Raw genomic sequence first — 23,783 nt, 5'->3', positions numbered from 1 at the left:
CGGTAAGTGACCTTTGATCACGATTTCTGAACAAAAAAATGTACAATTATTCGTTTGACGACGAGATAAATTTTGAAGTACATCTATTTTCGAATCAAATGGTCGTATGTATTATTTCTGACAATAAGAATTTGAAAAATTGAAACTTTGGTCACCCGACTATAGAGCCGATAACTGTAAGGGACTAACATAGATAAAAGAAAATGAGCCCTAACAAATACCAGTGTAAATCCATTCAAACGGGAAAGCAACGGTCTAATCTATATAAAAAACGAGAAACACTTATGACCCACATCAACAAACGACAACTACTGAACATGTGTCTAACATGTTACAACATGCCCCCCCCCCTGAATTGATTATTAATACATCAATATTAAAATTTGATTTAAGAGTCAAGAACAGACGGTAAATCATTTAATAAATCATATGCAGATACAATGTACATCTTTAAGACTGCATTTAACGGGTGCGTATTGTTATGTTTTTGTTTTTGTTTATTCTACATAGGCCAGTTGAATAGGGGAGGGGGTTGAAATATAAAAAAAAAACATGTTTAACCGCGACGCACTTTCTGTCCCAAGTCAGGAACCTCTGGCCTTTGCAAGTCTTTTTTGTGTTCATTAATTTAGTTTTGAAGTCTAGTGTGACATACATCTGCTCTATACTAGTACACATGTTTAGGGCCAGCTAAAGCCCGGCTCCGTGTGAAGGTTTTTTCGTGCTATTTTGAAGACCCATTGGTAGCCTCAAACTGTTTTACTTTTTACTCGTCGAGCTGTTGTCTCTATGACACATAACCCGTTTACATTCAAAATCTAGTCTGTAAAAAAAATTCATTTGTTCGCAAAAAAGTCATCTTTTTTTTAAGTCACCTGTTCCAATTTGACGAATGGATTTTAAAAGACTTCTTTTAAAATTTATACAAATATAAATATACATACCTGCCCGATCAACATAAAAATGTACAACTATTCCTCCAATGGCATTCTGTATTGCTAATGTATAATTTCCAAAATCATCATTTTTGAGATGATACTTGTAGAAGTATGCAACATGTGTAAACAAATCAGATGTTAGACTGGTTGTATAATTATTACTTCTCTCATCATCTAATGTAGAAGACGACTGAAAAGTCCAGTTTACTTTCAATAGCTTTGGATAAGCTATTATATGAACAGTAAGATTAAGAGTTTCTCCAATTAAAAGCCCTGTTATTTTCGGAGGCTGTTGTTTAAATACATTGAGTTTTGGAAAACCTACAAGAAGGGAATGTAGTGTTTAAAAGTCGCTTCTGCAAAGCTTTATTCATATTGCCCTTCACAAATTTCAAAATAAATGAAATGGTTAAATTATATTCTTGAATTGTACAGATATTTTCGTTTTTGAACAAAACGTTTATTTCATAAAAATATTCAGAAAAGTACTGCCGTGGAAATAATGTCTTCTCATACTCTTATTCGTCAACTGACTGCATTTTTGTACGAGTAATTTTAACCATGATAATTTGCGGTGGAAATAAGGCAGTCATACTGAAATATGCTTTAACCCGAAATAATTTGACAATAGATAAGGGCAACAGTAGTATACCACTGTTTTAAATTTATAAATCGATTGAGAAACACTAAAATGCAACAACAAAGAAACGAAATATATAACAAAGACCATTTCATGACTTGGAACATTTTTAGAACAAATGGTGGGTTGAACCTGGTTTTGTGGTTAGCCAAACCTCCCATTTTATGGCAATGTTAAATATAACATTAAAATGTCAACATTACATGACAGGACTACAATACAAATAAATGGAAGGACATACAGGACAGAGAAATACACAAATAAGACAATAACAATCAAATCCAAGGAGTAAACAAAGACTCACAAAACCAAAGGACAATTACATCAACAGTTATAAATAATAATTAAGAAACAACACGAACTCCACTCAAAACTGGGAGTGAAATCAGGTGCTCCGGAAGGGTAAGCATTTCCTGCACCGTATACGGCACCCATCGTATTATTACTTTGTTTAGTTCGGTAATGATGGAAGGTTATTATGACAGATATGATTTCTGCCACACTTTTGTCATAATGGCCAATCAGCTCATGATGGCGACCGTAAAATTGCTTGGTTGATGACCTTAATTTGATTGATTCATAGCCCTGTCTTCGCAACTTTAGAGAAAACCGTATTCCTCGTTCAACAAAATCAACGTACTCTGCGCTCTAGAGTAACGTATCAATTGAGACATATACTCCATATGCTGGTGCCGCTGAGATGTTGCTACACAGAAATGGACAGTTTACAATACAATAGAACATAACGACAAGCTTATAGTTATTAAATATACCAGGCTTATAATTTAATACAGCAGACGCGCGCCTCGACAAAACAAGAACCAACCGCGACACCCATATACATATTCATTTATTCTTACCGTTGGTGTTGTCAGTTAAAAGGAGACCCCCGATTTGAATTAAATGTAACCTTGTAGTTTTTTTTTGGTTAATTCATTTTTTGTTTATCAACTGATGAATAAAAGTGCGATTACAAATGGAAACACATAATATATAGCATAAATATGTTTTTATCAGGTTATTATCAAAATATTCGACAAAACCTCAAATCTTAAATAGCCGTTTTTAATCAGATATCACCAAAGAAATGTTGTGTGTCGATTACACGTTAAAGATTTGTAGTACTAATACATTGCCTCATAAATTACCTGAAAATTATAATTAAAAGAAACTCGTTTGGTATGACTTTAAAGTTATAACCGCGCATGATCTTGTTGTTTTTTGTTTGTTCACAAACACACTTAATTGTGTATCACAATGTCTTTAATATATTGGTGGCTGTATATTAAATCAAGAAAAGTGCGTCGGACGTAAAGAAAGAGTTCATCCTAGTTTTGTGCTAATAAAGTCTAAAGACGAGAAATAAGATTTTTCCAAGGCCCAAATTAAGTTCATTCAAGCTAGATTGAAGGTATGTCATTGCCGGTTCTTGACAAACAATAATATTATGTAGTTGGAAACCAGATACAGAGTAAATCTGAGAGCCTTTAATCGTTTACTTCCCAAATTAATCATTAATATTGTGCTTTCACATGGGTTGGAACACTGCCAAAAAGTATAAGGAAGCAATATTAGAGATACCGAAGACGACAATAAGACGATTTAGCATCCTGTCTTGATCACGCTATGGAAACAAGTGCTATTAAGACTGTCCTTCAAGTCTTTAGTGTCTTTTCATTCTAAATGTTTGGAATTTATTTTTGAATAAGTATTACTTACAAGTGACAAACAGTGATTGCTGTGCTGATGACATTCCAAGTGAATTATTTGCTACACACGAATAATTTCCAGTATCTTTGCATCGTACTGTGTTAATTGTATAAAAAGACCGTCCGCTGTTTTCATCATCTTCACCTAAGATTATGTCTTTTTTTGTCCATGTGATTGTTGGTACAGGATTCCCTTCGAAATTGCAAAATAATATAACTCTCGTGTTTTCACTTACAGTAAAGATCGTACCATTTATCGTCACTTTGTTTACAATGGGCTCATCTGAAATTAGTAATGGATAATTGTGTAATTGTTCAAATTTTATATTTGTTTATGTTATATGTAACACATAGTGAAAAGTAAAATGCTGTGTGATTGCAATGCTTCTCGAATGTGCTAGACCGTTAAAGAGCCATACAAAGAAAGTTATTCATATTAAGGACCCACCCACAACGTCTAGCAAATGTAAAAATTATTTCACGACGATTCCGTACAAACATAAACAGAATATATCCGTCTTAAGGAAAAGATACTGAAAAGAAAACTGTACAAACAAGAGATGGAATGAAATCGTTTTTACAAATATTTCGGCATAAAAAGACCCTTCATCAGTGCCAGTCCCTTTGTGCATTCGTTTGATGTATTTCAGTTTTTTATTTCGCCATTTGATTAGAGACTTCTCGTCTTTAATTTTCATCGGAGTTCAGAATCTTTGATTTTACTTTTTGCAAACTGTTGTAAAGCAGTAAGTTCTTTGCATTTTGTTACATGTGTCAGACACTGTTATAAACTAAGTACATATCAATCGTCGTTGAGTGCACACACATAACGGTGCTGCCATAAAAACGGTTAAAAATGTTCCCGTTCCATATTAGTAATTGGATATGATACAAAGACACACAGAGATCAAACGTAAAAATAGTTTGTCAAGATAGCTGAATATTTCAAACCTAAAAAAAATGTTTCTTCAACAAAAAAAGTATTCCGAAACATCCGATCAATATAAGGGACACAATAGTGTAGCAATGAACTGCATTAGGAAATACAATTAATTTTACCGGTACACAACTTTGTTATAGACGATATATGTGTTATATGTTATTTCATTTGATTGAGAACATATCAAGCAGAACTATAAATGTATTTAGAAAAATATATATCACCCAAAGACTGACGACGTATTTTCATATTAACACATTTATCAATTAAATTTTTAAAAGCAAGCATTATATAGTTACAAATTATTCCAACGTATCTATTAACTTGAAAAAAATAAAAGGGGCAGAAAAGATGAAAAGACAACTCATCCGATTTGTATAGCTTATTGTATGGAAACGGGACGAGGGTTCCTTAGGTACAACATGGATCAGTAAGCTCGTATTACTTACATTGAACGTTCACATTGATTGCAGCTGACTGCATACTGCCAACTTCATTAATTGCTTTACAGTTATAGTCCCCTCTTTGATTTTTCTGTATATTTTCAAAACTTAGAAGGTTTTTGGTACCAGAGAGAACATGAGGACCAAACCATGTGTATATACATTCAGGTCTATAATTTGTTGTACAGTTGATAGGAGGAATGTTTTGTCCATACCTTACAGTATACTGTTTTGTTTGTGGTGAAAGTATTACTGCCGAAGGACCATCTGAAAAAAAAATGGCAAGTTAAAATGCAATTTATAACAGTGTTCAGATAATATAATTGATATTATTTATGCTTTAAAGTAGTATGGGTGTCTTTAACTAATTTTGATTTTTAAAATAGCAATACACAATAGGTATATAGTTTCAATGATGTCACACAATACGATTTCCTTGAAAGAATTTTCATATAAATTTTAGATTTTTTTTTTATCTTGTGTTGAGGTACAAATAGTAAGGAAACAAGTAGAATATGAAACCGTGACAAAATCAAGTAAAAGTTAGTCGCGACCTGTTTATTTAAGTAGTACGTTTATAACACTATGCGACTGTCATACTAGGAAGAGATTTAATAGCCATAAAACCATATTTAATCCACTCTTTTCTACATAAGACAATGCATGTACCGAGTACAAACATGACTCGCAACTGGTTTCCTTCGTTTTATGATATTGTTTTTGCCATTTGATAAGGGATTATCGTTTGAATTTTCCTTGTAGTTATTTTTTTCCCCTTCTTCTACCTAACCAACTGGTTATTCAGACGGACAAAACAGTATTTGAATCCCTCATACAATTGAACTTTTAAAAGCTTTCCAGTTAAATGTACATTATGCTGATATTTTTAAACAAATATCTATGTTCAAGGTCCACTTTTTCTTATGATGTTCCGTTGTAACAAAAAAAATAAATAATCGACAGTTATAGGAACATGGGGAAACTTAAGTGTTTGGATGAACAGATTGACTTATGACTTGTCCGATAAAAAAATTAAACAAAAAATGCAGAGTTCGACGTCGTGATAGTAAACCAAATAGTGAATACTGGAGTTGAACCGGTCATCCCATGTATCTGCAGTTTATAATAAAAAGTAAAATCACAATAATACTGAAAACCGAGGCAAATGCAAAACGGAAAGTCCGTAATCAATTGGCAAAATTAAATGATAAAACACATCAAACGAATGGACAACAACTGTCATATAGACGGATTTATTCAATTATCGCCCTTTGATAAAATAACTGCCACTTGCGCGTCACGATAGCAGTCCGACATTGCATTAGTGAAAGAAATTGTAAACAAAGCGAATCAGTGCGAAAAAACTGTTGGATTATTACCTGTATTATGACTACTCAGGTGAAAGGATCAATGTCCTCAGAATTAAATAACGTAACGGAGTGGATTGACGACATGAGAAAGTAGCCAACCATCACGTAGGGGGACATTTTTAATTATTTGATATCGTCAAAAGCCGTGGATGGTGCAGAAATGAAAAACTTCAAAAGTCTCCAAAGCTACAACTATTTTCACAGTGGCAATGTTGACAAAGTTTTGCATAACATTCTCTCGGATGCCAGGATGTATTTGAAAGCAGACGTTCGTGCTTCCCAGACAGTAAGTAGGGTGAACGAAGCCTATGTAATTTGCTCTATGGACTGAACTGTTGAACACGGATGGAATACTTGTATTGCAGGAAAAGGGCTATCCTGTAGTCATATAGGTGCAGTGCTTTGGAAGGTTGAACATGCAATCAGGAATAACATGACTGGTGCTAGCTGTACAGATGACTATGCCACGTGGAACAGAGGTACCAAGAAAAACATTGATCAAAGGACTTTGTCAAACATAGTGTTCAAAAAACCAAAACAGGGTGAAAATTTACTAGAAGATTTAAATGTAAATGCTCCAGGTGTTCATGACACACCCATGTATTGTTCTTCCCAAGAACTAAGAACAGCTGTAGAACAGTCTCCCCTTCTCCCCATGTTCAAACTAAAAGGAACAACAATTAATAAAAGTTTCGTCAGCAAACCAGCCGCTAAGGAGAACATTCCTAAAGATCATGGTGAACATCCTTTTATTCTAAATATCTTGCTGTCGACTTGACCCATACTATAAAATTACAAACTGACACTATTAACCACAGCAAGAGTGTTCTGTGGAAAGACGCAAGAAAATTAGAATCACTGCAAGCAGCGCAAGCAAAGTTCCGATTAAGGAAACTACAGACAGTACTAACTTTATTCGTGAACACCTTCATCCAAAGTTTGTAGGTAATAAATTTACAAAGCACGGACAAGAAGGTGAAACTGCAGCTGAGGAGTATTTATTGACAAATGGATATCGTACGCGTGTCGTTCAAAAGGGAACGTACGTATCATCAGAAGAGAACTGGCTATCTGCAAGTCCGGATGGCTTTTTTAAAGGCGACACATTGCTGGAAATTAAAAGTCCTTCTGCCAGGTGGACAACATTGAATGAACTATCAAAGTGAGGGGGTTAGCGCTATAAAACCAGGTTTAATTCACCATTTTATACATTTGAAAATGCCTGTACCAAGTCAGGAATATGACAGTTCTTGTCCATTCGTTTTTGATGCTTTTTGTTATTTGATTTTGCCATGTGATTATGGACTTTCCGAATTGATTTTTCTCTAAGTTCAGTATTTTTGTGATTGTACTTTTCACAGGTCAAAAATATGATGTTCATATGAATAAAAATGGTATTTTAGTTTTAAAAGTGAAAGGGAATCGAGGATTTTTTATGCAAATTCAGTTAACTATGTTTTGTACTGGACTAAGAAAAGGTAAACTTTTAATTTGGCTAAATCCTGATGAATTTCAGTTCATTGAAGTACCATATGATGAACAATATGTATGTGAGCATGTTGCTAGACTGCGCACATTTTATTTCAAGAAAATGATGAATAACTCATCATAGATACCAGGACTAAATTTTGTATATACGCCAGACGCGCGTTTCGTCTACAAAAGACTCATCAGTGACGCTCGCGATCGAATTCAAAAAAGTTAAAAAGGCCAAATAAAGTACAAAGTTGAAGAGCATTGACGACAAAAATTCCTAAAAGTTTTGCCAAATACATCTAAGGTAATCTATGCCTAAGGTAGAAAAGGCTTAGTATTTCAAAAATTCAAAGTTTTGTGAACAGTAAATTTATAAATATAACCATATCAATGATAATTCATTTCAGCACAAAAGTGCTGACTACTGGGCTGGTGATTCCCTCGGGGAAATAAATCTCCACCAGCAGTGGCATCGACCCAGTGGTAGTAAATAAACTCATCATAGATACCAGGACTAATTTTGTATATACGCCAGACGCGCGTTTCGTCTACAAAAGACTCATCATTGACGCTCGAATTCAAAAAAGTTAAAAAGGCCAAATAAAGTACGAAGTTGAAGAGCATTGAGGACCAAAATTCCTAAAAGTTTTGCCAAATACATCTAAGGTAATCTACGCCTAAGGTAGAAAAGCCTTAGTATTTCAAAAATTCGACCCAGTGGTAGTAAATAAACTCATCATAGATACCAGGACTAAATTTTGTATATACGCCTACTATTGTTGATGAAATTCAAGATGATAGATTAGATTTTAGCAAAGCTTTTATACAATTCATGCGATTGTAATATCATACACATTTCATTAGGATTTTAATATTTAATTTAAAAGTCATGTAGTATTTTCATTATGTTTACTAATCAAGTAGAACATTAATACCAAGTTCTTTTCTTTATTTTGCTTGAATTATATATACATGTAAATGTATAATGTAGATACAACATTCATATTTATTTACATGTATGATTGTTAATTATTTCAATGAAAAAATCCTCAGAATTAAAAAAACTATACAAACCCCCTCAAAGTGTTCTTGTTGCTAGTATAATCAGGAAAATCATTTAATACTGTAAATTCAGAAATTAGTTAGTGCATTCATTCTTGTCATGTCAAATTTCAACATTAAATATACATGTATATGTATCTTAAAATAGCATCACTTAATTAATAATATTTTTGAAATAAATAAAAACATTAATTAATATCTGATTTCACAGTAGTCAAGTTTCTAATGTGAACTGCCCCCAGTCAACACAACTAAAGATACCAATCAAGCTACATGTATCATCCTGAATATGAACGAAGTATTTGCCACTGGACGTTAAGCAACCAACAATCAATTAATCAACTAAACACTAGTCAATTCATTGTATTTTAAATTCTTGATCGATGCAAAATGTGTATCTTCTAAGTGAATAGATGCCTATTCTTCCATTTGTCTTCATAAAAGTTGCTATTTTGAAATCATGGCATTTTGTTTATCACTTGATCATTTTGATAATTGAGTATGTAAGAATATACATGTAGATCAATAATGTTTATCTTGGAGATCAAATGATGCACAATGTTTACACAGTGTTGATATTTAAAATGGGTTGATGAAGTATTACTTTTACAAGTAACATTTTATTATGTCATGTTATGTCATAAATATCTTAGGTGTCTTGTGGTGAGAATATTGTAGTTGAAATTTTATCTTTTGGTAATTGGCTCATTATTATTATCCACACAGTGGTTGTTTTATTTGGTACATATTACACACATGTATGCGTCTTTTTAAAAATGTTTGGTACACTAGTCATTTGGTAGTACATGTTACGTTGTATATGATGTGCAAGTACCGAAAAGTTGTAAAACAAAATACAAAGACAAAAATATCTACAAATGTATACACAAAAAACAAAACAATACAATTAATGAAACGAATTCATATTTACTACAAAATTATATACAGTACAACATTGGTTTTGATATAATTCATTCAGTGTCTTCCTCTGTTCATGTATCGCGCATGAGATCATATTTTAAATTCACAAGTGATCACAAGTGCAGAACAAACAATAAGAATGTCGTCAAAAAGTTTTATTGAAGACACAGGTACTGTACCACTCAAGATTTTAAACACTTTCAGTCGTCTGATTGCTCTTTCTACGTGGATTCTCACACGAGTAATCCTTCGTGTTGAAGTGACGACCTCAGCACTCAATTGTGGCTTAAAGGACGGAATATTAAGTTTAACCCTTCCGGGGAAAAGTAAATCCTCTATTGTAAAGCCTCTATCGGCCATTATTTCATCACCAGGTAACGGATAATTAAGGAAACCACTTTTTCAACAATTAATTTGTCACTTGCACGTCCGAACGCTTTTGATATGAACATGTCTGTCCATGAGAAGATATCCCTACCATGTTCTTAGCCGTATTGTGATATTTATAGTTGCTATATGTCTCGCCCCGCCTTTAAAATTAGTAGGTCTTTGGATAAATGTCTTAGCACAATCTATTATGCACGTTGTTCGAGGGTAGTTTTCTCTGAAAGATTCTGGGCAGCAGTCTCTTAATGTTTCTCTTGGAAGCCAAATTATAAGAGCTTTCAACTTATCAGCCATTATTATGGAATCCAAGAGTTGAACATTTTCTTCATTTTCTTCATTGTGTGTTGACGCACATATAGTCGGGTTGACGACGTAAAAACTACAGACGGCTTCGGGCAAAGATTGGTCAGCTTCTTCAAGACTTAAATCAAGTTCTTCAAAATCTGAATTGTCATCATCACAGTCAATCAATTTACGTTTTTTAACATCTGATTCATGTTTATGATTTTTGCGCCGGCCAGTTGTAACTTTCCTTTCATAACCCATTTTCAGTTTTTGAAATGGATTTCTGTCCTTCGGCATTCCATCCAGAAAATGTTCCGAGTAAACGAAAACTGTTTTCGGCAAAGTTTTTCTATTAATGGCCTTCGTCCCTTCTGCTCTAATTAGACCATCCGACGGCATTAGATGCAATTTATATGGAATTAAACATGCACAGTCTTCGTGAAATTGTCCGTGTATTTCACACATTGATTCTTTCCATAAATTTAATTTTCGACGGTTATTACACAGCAACCATTGACTGCACAAGAACTTCCACCACCTTTTTTATATTTTTTCCCACTATCCATTAATTAGTTATAGAAAAAACGGATAAAATAAAAATGTAAACAAAAGATCGATAATGTTGTAATTGATGTACACGTCACAACGTGCGTTATTTCACTACTGTTATGGCTGACGTACCACGTGACGTAGTAATGGCAGCGCACATGTTTTCACGTCAGATCCTGATAACTGTGTCTATACCTGACATGGTACATGCATTTTCAAATGTAGAAAATGGTGAATTGAAACTGGTTTTATAGCGCTTAACCTTTCACTTGTAGGACAGTCGCATCAAATTCCGCTATATTTACAACGATGCGTCAACAAAACAGACATAATATCTACAATTGTTAAAATAGGGGTGCAGCAGACATATAGGTGTAACAATCTCAATTAAAACAACAACAAAAAACGGAAAAGCATAAAAGCAATAATCAAATTTTACAACCACATTCATTGCTTACTTATATATGTTTATTTAAGCAACCCATAAAGGATTGAAATATTTTAAGTCCTGTGACTGCATTCAAATTAACTCTTGTCTAGAGTCACGTGTTTGACGTCAGAATGTAAACGTCTCTCAGAAAGAAATATAATATAATTTTGTTGTTCAAAGTATTTTCAAAATTATAATTTCACATGGGGAACGGTTTACAGGGTTGAAAAATCAAAAGTTTTGTAAGAACTAATTTCAGAAATAAAACGAGGTTTAAAATTATCGAGAAGTTCTTTAGAATTTTTAAGAATCCACATCTGGTTAATACAACTACGCGAGTAGAAGAATATGATAATGGCATTATAATATAACAGTAACACAATGAGAGGATTTTTAAAAGTACAGAGCCACATTATATGTACCAAAGAAACACAAAAAGTCACACGTACAAAACACACCAGCAAAAATTATAGATAATACAAATGACACATTGACGGTATGTATAAGTTCCGAGCCACGTCGAATGAATATCACAGAAAATAGATCAAACAGTAAAAGTTATATTAATAATAGAACAAAAACAAATAAAAGAATAATATAACACGTTATTAAGATGATAAACAACGTCAATTTAAGCAATCTATAAATCAAGACCATTATGTATTATTTATGAAGTTGATAAGGAATATTTATCAAAAAGGTCTTGGTACTTTCCGATGAACTGTTTTAGAAAAGGACGAGACGTTCTTTGACATTCCCTTGGTTCATCACTTTCTGCTCAGACACTGGTGACATGTTAAAAAGTCTGAGTAGGAGTTGCTAGCTCTTGAATATCGAATAAGTTGGGAAATGTATATTCCATATGCAGGTGAAGTTGGTATGTTGCTACTAAGGTCGTCGAAATGGATAATTTCAAAATTAAAATCGTCTTGTTTGTCATAATTGCTGGTTCTGAAATGGCTGGGTATAAGTCTAAAATTGAGGCAGAGGGAGCCGTGTCTGTTCTTTCTTTAATTTTTTTAAAATTTTAATGGAACCAAATCAGAAAAGTTCGGATTGTTAATGAAAAGACAACCATCAATATATCTGAAAGTGAAATCAATAATGTAAGTGAAAACTGTCTGTTTTTTTTTGAATATACCAATGCTTTGCTTACGCCAGATACAATAATCATTAAAGATGTGGTATTTTTTAAACTTAATTCAGATTTTTAAATGGACACAACTGTGACATTTTATTTAAACGGTCAAATAAATTACAAACATGGACCAAATGATGGAGAAGTAAACGACTTAAGGGCAACGAACGGCATTCATTATATATCAAAACTAACGGCCTGATTTAGTCCCCCAAAAATAAACGAAAACAAATATGATATATAGCAACAAAGACAACCACTGAATAACAGGTTCCAGACTTGAGACATATAAAATACAGAATGTCGCGAGGTACAGACTGCAGAAGAACGTTTGACACGTTTGGAATGCATATTTATGGTAACGAAATTTCAAAATAGTGTCCTTTTCTGATAGTATTATTAATCTACACTTTTACTGCACTAAGGGTTGACATGGGTAGATATTAAGCCTCGGATAAGAGTAAGATTGAAGTTATTTTCAAAACTAGTGCAGACCAAACAAAGCACAAATTAATCATCAGTTCCTTAATAATTCTATAGCTAGTGTGTGTACATTTTTAGATTTCTTCTTGTTTAATTAAGGTTTCATGAAGCAATTACATTATCAAACATGCAATTTTTCCCCATTGTAATTGTATTTGCGAGTGTTTTTAGTAAAACATTGGATTTGTATATATGAGATGACATACATTTCCCTTAGATTTGTGGATTAAGAAAGAAAAGAAAGTTTGAAAACATTTGTTTTTGTTTAAATTGAATATCGATGCTTTATTTATACATGCATGATACCAAGGCGAAATTGTTCACAGGTCGGCATGTAGCCTCATTGAACTAAATTTTACTTACAATTTACGGTCACATCAAGCTTTTTATTTACATCACCAAGTCTATTTGATGCTGTGCATATAAACGGTCCATGATCATCAATAGATAATGATTCTATCATCAGTTCTCTGTCGTTAATAATTGTTTTATCTGGTTTGGTCCATTTGTACTGACAAGTTGGATTGCATGTTGCTCTACACTCAATAGTCCCAAGTTTATCGCCTTTCCTCTTCGTTACTGAAATGTTACCAGGGTAAAATTGAAGGCTTGATCCAGGACCGACTGTAATAAACATGTTACAAATTTAAAACAGCAACAAAATTTGTGCCTGTATGACGCTAACTCCCGCTCGTACTACTATATGCATGTGTTCATTTTTCTGGAAAGCGTATAATCGTAGATAAACAATAAATTTAAACAATGCTCGTCATAATGAACATGCTAATGACCTACGGAAACCGCTATATTATAAACAAACAGTGTAGCTTAACAAATATGCACGTGACTGAATAACCGCATACCAATCATCAATTCAACAGTTGTCTAAAAAATATTAATTGGTTTTCAGCATTTTGGACAATGTATTAAAAGAGGTATTGCCCGACTAGTAAGTTTATATAAACAAAGGCATCAGTAGTATACCAGTGTTCGAAAGTCATAAATCGATTAAGAGAAAACAAATCTGGGTTACAAACTAAAGCTGAGGGAAACACCAGAAATAATAAAGGGCAACAAAAAACCAACGACAATGCAACGCACACAGAAACGAACTATAAGATAAAATTTGCAATTCCTGATTTGGTACAGGACAGTTTAAGAAAAAAATGGTGGGTTCAACCTGGTTTTGTAGCTATCAAAACCTCCCGCTTTCATGGCAATGTTGAATATAGCACTAAAATGACAACATCACATGACCGGAATGAACACATAAATGAAGAAAAAAAAGAGTTTCATATAGATAAGTATTATTTTCTTATATTTCATATTAGAATAGTATAACTATATACAATGTTAAATATTAATATAATACACTGATCTGAAATTAATTATATACTTTTTTTACAATTAAATACAATGTTCAATAATAATAAAATACACTTATCCGAAATCGATTAACTAGTGTCGGTTTATCTCGATTATCAATTACATTAATTAAGTGTGTGGAATGTCGATTTTCTTTATCGGATGGTTTACCTTGTTTAAAGGTAAGAACATGCTTTTTAATGGATATGTTTTGTTGAATTTGGCGATTATATATCTTATTAGGTCTTTCCACTTTTCTGTGGAAAGACCTATTGGTTTTCTTCTGATTACTATCATTAGGTCTTCCCACTTTTCTGTGGAAAGACCTATTGGTTTTCTTTTGATTACTATTATTTTTTTCTTCTTCCGCCACTTTTTTCTGACGGTGCTTTTTTGTTTCGCAAGATGTCGCTTAGATTTTGTGCATATGATATCGAACAGTTATTAAGATTTTAAAACTAATCCTGTTGAACACTTTTTATTGTAAGAGTTATCTCCCCAAACACTGTTTTTCTTGTGTACATATCTCCTTCGCATCCGTTAAAGATAACGACAAAATCACCAATTTGTTCGTTATATCCTAAGGATCATAAAAATTATTTTAAGCGAAGCGGTCAGGACACTCCATATGAGAGTTATTTCCCCTTCTGTGTTTAAAATGAGTAAAATGTAAATGTAATATGTTAACCATAATTGATAGAGATCTATGGTCTTTTGATTTAAGGTCCTTGGTCCAAACAAAAGAAAATGGTGTCAAGGTCAAAGATCAAGGTCGTTTCTTAATTTTGATTTTGGCTTATTTTCACATCTTTTCAAACAACATATAATATATCGACAACATATGTTTACTTAATTGTTAGTTGCGACATGTCGTAACACATAGATATTGGTTTAAAGGGTACGCTAACATTTAATTAGAGTTTCCTCCCCTCTTTTATTTAAAAATATGCGTATGATGATATAACTCATCAACCAAATATCATTAAGACTTAGGGTCTTTTGATTTGAGGTCCTTGGTTTATGACCTTGAAATTGAGCACAAGGTCATATGTTTAGTTGACGTTCTAGATTTTGACCATTGCTTTTATCATATATGTATGCATAATAAAGCCATGGATTTTTTTGCATTAAGTTGCAAGCAATATGACCTTGATAAGAAAACCGGAAGTGACCTTGCGTAAACCGGAAGTAGCTATTTTTTGTACTCTTTGTATGTAAAAGTATATAGAACAATATCTTTTCGGAAACAGTGTCAATTAAACAGTTAAATGATACCGGAAGTATCATTTTGCAAACTGGAAATATTTAATTAACTACCTTATTTGAAAAATATTGCATTGAAACCATATATTTTTGGAATCAGCGTACAATAAGCTATCATTTGAAGCTGTTAATGACGTTTAACACCTGATTTTACAATTTTCATATCTAATTACTTGTTTGTTATTTTGAAAGACCTTCAATTCTTCTCCGAACAATTGCTTTTAAATAATTTTTCTTTTATTCTTCTTCCGCCGCTTTTTTCTTACGGTGCTTTTTTGTTTTGTAAGATATCGCTTAGATTTTTTGCGTATGATATCGAACAATTATTACGATTTAAAAAATGACCGTGTTAAGCCGAACTCTTTTTATTGTTAGAGTTATCTCCCCAAGCACTGTTTTTTCTTGTGTACAAATCTCTTGTACTTGACTGTTATAAAAGTATATAGAACCAGATATTTTTGGTATCAGTGTCAAGTAAAAATCTTAATTATTATGATATTACCTGGAGTAACATTTTTAAAACCGGAAGTTACAAATTATCTCCCTTATTTAAAAAATATTGTATAGAAACCATATATTTTGGGAATCAGCGCGAAATTAGCTATCTTTTGACGCTGAAAGTTTTAAACCAAATTTTACTAGATTCCTATTCAAATAAATATTGTTTTTTATGTGGAAAGACTTTCAATTGTTCTCTGAATAATTGGTTTTTAATTCTACTTGGATTTCAAACTACTTAGGTGCGTAATTAATTATTGATATTAGTTAAAGTGTCTTAAAAGTATTACAAAGGTGTTTTGTTTCTTTGAGAAAAACAAATTTCTGTTAAATTAAAGTTTGAAACACTTGGAATGTAGTATGTTCTTTGTGTAGATTGTATGACCTTACGTATTTGTCAAATTCAGATTTAAAGAGAATGAATACATTAGTAAATTTGTTTCTTTGATTGGAAAAAAAGTACGACGTGTAGATAGCAAATCTTATAATTGTCAGAATTATATTGAATCCGATATACTAATATCTGTTATTTTGTAGCCTATTACGATATCTTTTAAGTTTTTTTTTTTTTTTATTTAAATTCATTTGAGATAATATTTTATTTATAATCTCCCAAAATTCTTTTAAAAAATATAAATTCGATGAAAAAGTGTTGATACGTGTCTTTGAGGTGACAAAGTTGCCAATACGGACTTTCGATTTGTAGAGATTTTCTCTATTTGGTAGAAATGCAACTATTGTATGAACTTAAACATATTTGGTAAAATTATGATTTATTTTCTAGTTCTTTTTTCCATTTATTTATGCCAATGTTTGGAGAAATTTTTATTGAACGAGCAATAGTTTTATTGATATACTTTTTTGTTACTAAAATTTTCAATTTCAATGTTTACTCTGTTTATATATTGATACATAATCTGTAAAAATTTATTACATTTGATTTGATGGATTCTTTCGTAACTAAAGCTTTTAGACATGAGGTTGGTACTGAATTATAATCCTGGTACCTTTGATAACTATTATTGACTTTTAAAATTTCTGCGATCCAATTTTTAGTGTTTCTCAGTTTATTAAATACTTTATTGTGGGCAACTTTTCCATTGTCGTCAATATTATCATTAACATAAATGAAATCACTGTGTTTCCAATTATGCATAATAAGCGGCTTATTTTGAAATTTTATAAATTTATTAACCCAGATAACTTGCTTTCTTATCTCGACAAAGTTTTTCAACTCTGTGTTGTTCGTTTCGTGAATTAAAATCCAACTTTTTATTATTTGTAAGTTAAATTATGGAATATTCTTAGTTATGTGATGTTGTTTTGTTAAAGTTTGGTTGTTTAAATTCATTCTAAAAAGGAGGAAATTTTCCCCTAATTTATTTTAAAAATAGCATTGGTATCAATGTCAAATTTTCTTGTTTTGACTGTAGCAATCTAGAGACCCATCTTATCTTAAGAGAGGAGAAGTAGCTTTTTATGTCGTTCATATTAAGCCCTCCCTGGTAGTAATCTGCTACCAAAGTATGTTTTTTTAATTTTGTCTTTCTTACCATTCCGTATAAAACTAAAGATTTCTCTTTCTAGATCAAGTATATTTGAGTTACTTAAAACTGTAACGTTTGCTAAAAAAATTGTGGTATAATGAGGGTTTTAACTATTATAATTTTACCTAATGTTGTTGAGTTTCTTTTTTTCTACGATGCAGATTTCGACTCTTTTTAAATCTAGTATCCCAATTCAATTTTTCACAATCTTTTTTTTATTAATGCCGAAATATATACCTAGCACTTTTACGGGATTGTCTGTGAAATTAATTTCATCTTCTTTATCTCTACTATGTTTGTGTTTACCAATCCAAAGTCCTTCCGTTTTACTTTTATTTAGGTGTAATCCGAAAAAAAGTTCCAAAAATTTCGATTTGTATTTAATGCTGTTCGGATTTCTTCTTTTGATTTTAGAAGAAGAGCTGTATCACCAGCAACTTCCGTGATTTTCAAGCTATGTGTTTTACTATCAATTTTTAATTTTATGCCTCTTATGTTTTTGTTTTGCCTTAGTTGGTAAGCCATTATTTCTACTGACATTACGAAAAGTAAATAAGATCACGGATATCCCTGCCGAATACCTCTTAGGGGTCTAAAAGGGGCAGATATCCACCCTTTATTGAATATAGAACTATTTACATTTGTATAAAAGGTTTTTATCCAATTAATGACGGGTTTATTAAAACCAAAATATTTTTAAGTTTGATACATAAAATTTCATTCTAATGTGTCGAAATCTTTCGAAAATTCTATGAATAAAATTGCTCCTTCTATATTAAACTTATCTGCGTATTCTATTACATCTAGCATTTTGCGTGAATTAAAACCTATAAATCTGTTCTTTATGCATCCTGTTTGATCAGCACTACTGATTAAATTTAAGGGTTTTTTTTATTCTTAAAGCTAAAGTGTATGAGAGTATTTTGTAATCACTATTTAATAATGATATTGGTCTTAAATTTGCAAGTTACAAAGGATCATTTTTCTTTTAAATTAGTTCCAGTAAATTTCGTCTTTGCGTAAATGGCAAATGTTTATTTTCAAAGCTAAAAGGAGTAGGTCCGGTAAGGGCCGATTTTGGCCTCAAATTTCAGGTTCATCTGACAAAAGATTTTGAAATCTTTTTAAACACTTAAGTGTCTACTTCAATTGATTCAATTATTTTATGTGAAAGATTTAAACTGATTTTGTCATTAAAAGGCTCCGATTCTAGCTTAAATTTGAAAAATCTATCAAATATGCCAAAAATGTCAATTTTCAGATCGTTTTTGTCAAAAATGAAAGTGGCCGTATCGGACTTCATCCTCAACCTTTATATATGTTATGTATAAGCATCAAATACAACTTACATTTCAAAATTATGATAGAACACAAATGCGGCGACTTTAATTTAAGACGAAAACCGTCAAACATTTAACTAAAATGCTAAAATTGTGAAGATTTCAGTAATTTAGCATGACTTTATGATGCTATTACCCGATATATGTGCATTGTATTGTCAAAAACAGCACACCTTTATGTAGCAGAACCATTCTTCTTTCCAATAGATAACTAGAAGTTTACGTTTTAACAATTTATTAAAACTGCTATATTTTGGGGCCAAGAAAGGATCTTACTGAACCTACTCCTTTAAAATTTTTACAAATAGCGGTTCAAGAAGTTACCAACATTTTTTATAAAGTTTATACTTTGTTTATTTTTCGATTATTGACTGCAATAATTAATTCTTCTAGCGCTACGTTTCCGTCACAAGACTTACTTTGTTCTTCTGACAATTTATAATTAACTTTTGTTTCAGTAATGTATTTTCGAACATCTATATGCAGTTTTTGTTTAGTGTCGTATAGATTTGCATAAAAATCGCTGTTAAGCTTTAATATTTCATCTTGAACTGCTACTAATACCCCATTGTTGTTTCTCAGTTTAAGTATGGTCTTTTTCGTTTGTTTAGATTTTTCAAGACCTAGGAAATACGCGTTATTTTTTTTCCTTTATCTACCCACTCTTGTTTTGATCTTATTTGAGCTCCTTTAGCTTTGTATTCATATTGGTGTTCTTGCTCTTTCTCTAAAGTTGATATTTTTTCTTTTACAAAATCATTTTCTTCATTGTTAGATTTTTCATATAATATTTTCAGTTGTTTCTAGATTACGTGTTACATTTTTCCTATTGTATGCTTTACTTTTACTATACGTAATACTATATTCCTTCATATCCAATTTGAATGCGTCCCACAGAAGTCTAGGATCTATTTCATTTTTTTCTATCTCATTATTATCATGATTATGTTTTTGTATAATTTTATCTACATTGCCTTCATATTCTTGCTCGTCGCGAATATATAGATAGTTTAACTGATATTTGATATGGTACATACTTTTTCTTTATATCTGAGTCCAATACCCCGGGCCTCTTGTTTCAGTTGATACAGATTTTAATTGTATAGATACCCCTTGGTTGTAAATACATGTACTTTAAAAAGAATAGGCCTACTATCACATGACTTTACGTTTAACACGAAATATTTTTTAACTAGGAACGTGTCAATTCGACTAGACTGGACTGGATTTTTACATTTCCGTGTATATTAGATCTTTTGGGTGTTTACGTGTCTCCACATATCTATTAGGTCATTTGATTTTATTATTTTTTTAGGCAATTGACTGGTTTACTTACTTTTTTACGAATATTTGATTTTTTTCTATCTACATTTTTTAAGGGCGTCGTTCATATATCCTCCTAAAATTATTGTACCTATTGCGTTTATGTTTATAAAGTCATTTAATTTTTTGTAGAATCTATTTTGTTCAGATTCTATATTTTGGGCATATATGTTTATAAGAGAATAAATTATATTTTCAATTCAATATTTACCATGATAATTCGACCCTCTAAGTCTTTATGCTAATCTATTAATTTAGAGTCTAGTTTGTTATTAATTAATATTGCTACTCCTCTGCTGGAGGTCGTTCCGTGGCTATAGTAACAAGAATGATCTGATTTTATAGTTAGAACATTTTTTAGGGATGCATTGAAGTGAGTTTCTTGAATAAAAGATATTGTACATTTCTGATTTTTTTATCCATTGATGAAATCTCAATCCCTTTTGTTTATCTCGAAGTCCTTTAACATTTGCTGTACAAATGTGCAGATTATTTAGCATGTTTTAATTAGAAGTGGTTAGATTTTTATATTATTTTTAACTAGTGAGCGTACCTTTATTTTTAGGCTGTTGATACCCTCGTGGACTTGAAAATTTTCAGCCTTATCTACTATCTACATTAAAATCAAGCGAATGTGATTATTTTTATGACGCAATTGAACATATCTAAATCTAACTGAATTGGAACAGTAACAAAACAATGTATCATAAGTTTCACCGCAAACGTACCAATTGTAATAAACTACGTAACATAACTTATGAGTTATATATTTGAAAATTCCTTCTATATATTTAGAAACCAAATATTCAGCAAATTCAAATGCAGGCTGGATAAAAGCCTAATATTTGGAGTGTATTTGATACAATGTTGTATAAAGTACGTTTTATAAGTGGCAGGGTACAGTTACAGTTTTGGCACCATAAACTATTCCTTTTCATTATCGTTATAAAGACAGATTTGGTATACATTTTCTCATATCAAAAGGACCAAAAAGAACTTGTGTACACAATATCAAAGTTAATGTATCGTCTAGTCATTATAGACGTAGTCCAGCTGCTAAGTCCAATACATTGGCAAAATTGATCACTTTATGGTAGAACATGAAATGTTGCAGTGTAAATTAACATGTTAATAACAGTACATGAAAATAAAACTACAAATACTTAAAACCAAATCATGCATGTGCACATAATTAAAAATAGCCGTAATGCTGTCTACTGTTTTACATATAATCCAATTGACTCATAACAATTGGTCATTATATGTTCAAAGCATGAAACCTAGCATAGGGAAAGAACGAGAGATAAAGATAACATGAGTATACGGACACAAAATCCAGTAAGGTAGCCAAATAAACGATGGCCGAAAATTTTTATACTAAACACTAACTTGATGAAGTCTACCAATATTCAAGACTTCAGTACTGTAGATACATGTAGCACCGTAAAGTTATGCCAAATAAAAAAAAAAAAACACCAACCACACTTTATCAATAAATAAAAAAAGTCAATATTGTGCTCATATTCAAATTCATACTTTAATCGCATTGTTCATGTTGTTATACATAAACTATCAATGTGATATAGAAAGATAACAAATTCGCGTACAATTTCATTTGACTCAGACACAGTACCACATAGTAATGATCTGTATTGCTTCTACCAGGGAGCACATATTACAATGTATGTCTTCAAAAATTACGCAATCAAATATTTGACTATTTAGCATATACATTATGCATGTTGGATATAATGATTAAAAAAAAACAATAAGAAAACATTTATTCAGATATAATCAGAAACCATAATATTTTTGGTAAGAGGAGACAAAATAAAAACATGAAATATGAATGGCAATTCAATTCAAACTAGCGTCTCTGTTACAACATTTTAATTGTGATATCTACAATGAATTTATTGTTAAATTTAAATGCGGGTCGAGTGGTTTAAACATTTCATCTACTGTATCACTAGCCATCAATGGTGCTGTAAACTCGAACCCCGCAGGTAGAATGTACATTTTTATTTAATACTGATTGACTATGATGACAAGTTTTTCTGCAGTGAGTCAGTGGTTGCATCAATATATATCACAGCTTTGGCGTTAAAGACAATAATCAAGCAATCAATCAATTTACTTGCAATGCGATAGAGATATGTTAATTCATATACAAGACAAGTCTTTATAAAGGTTAATAATTACTTTTGCGGTATGTTAAAAAAAATAAACTATATTAAGCACGATAATATGTATAAAGTGTAGGACTACTTCATAAGCAACTTAGATTTATAAATGCAAGTATCATACATTTTTGTACTTACATTGCACATTAACATTTATAATTGAAGACTGCATACTGCCAACTGCGTTGGAGGCCCGACAGTAATAGTTGCCACCTTGATTTTTCTGTATGGTAGGTAGACTGAGGAGGTTTAACACAAACGAAGCATCATTAGGTCCTGACCACATATATTTACAATCCGGCCTACAACTAGCTGAACAAGTGATAGCGGGTATGGTCTCTCCATATTCTACAGTATATTGCTGTGTAGCTGGTAAGAGTTTAACTGCTATATGGCCATCTGTAAACGAATTTAGAAACAGTCTTATTTCACGGTATGCACAAAATGTGTAGTGAAAATGGACCCGTCGAGAAATTTAACTCAGTCAATAGATAAATACATCTGATAAGATAGAATAAAAATAAGTTAGTTCAGAGGACCACGAGCGTGATTAACAGTCTAGGCCTAAACAAATTTGTTAAAGGTAAGGCAGTTTTTAATTGATTGCTGACATTTTTACAAAATTAATGGAATAAAGGTATATATATGTTTCAGCGAAGAAGAAACTTCTATAAACATTTATAATTATCTACATGTAAGTAGATTAAAGTTAGCAAAGGTATTATAAGATATTCCGTTAGTTGATTGTTACGTAAGTTTATAAGATGAGTCATTGGTAAGCAAGTTTGGTCGTCTTTATGAAAAGCTAGATTATAGATGTAGCTTTTCGGAGTAGCTGTAGACAAAGTTGGCTTGTTATTACTAGTAACGTATACAGAAAATCGTTCGTATTTTGTTCATTCGGCTTTACAAACCATATTGCGTAGGCATTGTTTGATATTTTTAGTAAAATATGATTTCTAAGATAGATGTCGACTCCTACTATGGGTGCACAGTTTACTAGCAATTAAATGTCTAATTGAGTAGAAGAGGTCGATGATATTGGTTACATAAGGAATATGACATGTACAGTTAATATGATTTATATCAACATGTTGAACGTACCAACAAATCTATAAATGAGGTAAGCAGGGCATTCTATAATTCAGACTGTACCAACAGCATGACCTGAAGTATTGTTCCAACAGATTCCGTTATATATACTAGTATTGAAAATGAATACTAGGTATATATCATTAGTTATATGGTGTGTTAGTGACCTACTACGATATATATGGGGTGAGAGTAAAGCTCTAAGCCTAATATTGAATTTACTGACCCCATATATATCGTATGAGTTCACTAGCACACCATGTCACGAATTTAAAAACCTACTGCAATTTGTCTAAACAAAAAATAAATGGCAAATATAACAACGTGTTAGCTTAAAATTTGTTATGAATGTATTTCAGTCGTTCATTTTCAGTTTCGTCGTCTGTTTCAACCTTTTAGAT

This window comes from Mytilus edulis, chromosome 5 (genome assembly GCF_963676685.1).
Source record: "Mytilus edulis chromosome 5, xbMytEdul2.2, whole genome shotgun sequence".
Lineage (NCBI taxonomy): Eukaryota > Metazoa > Mollusca > Bivalvia > Mytilida > Mytilidae > Mytilus > Mytilus edulis.
This window is presented reverse-complemented; position numbering follows the sequence as displayed.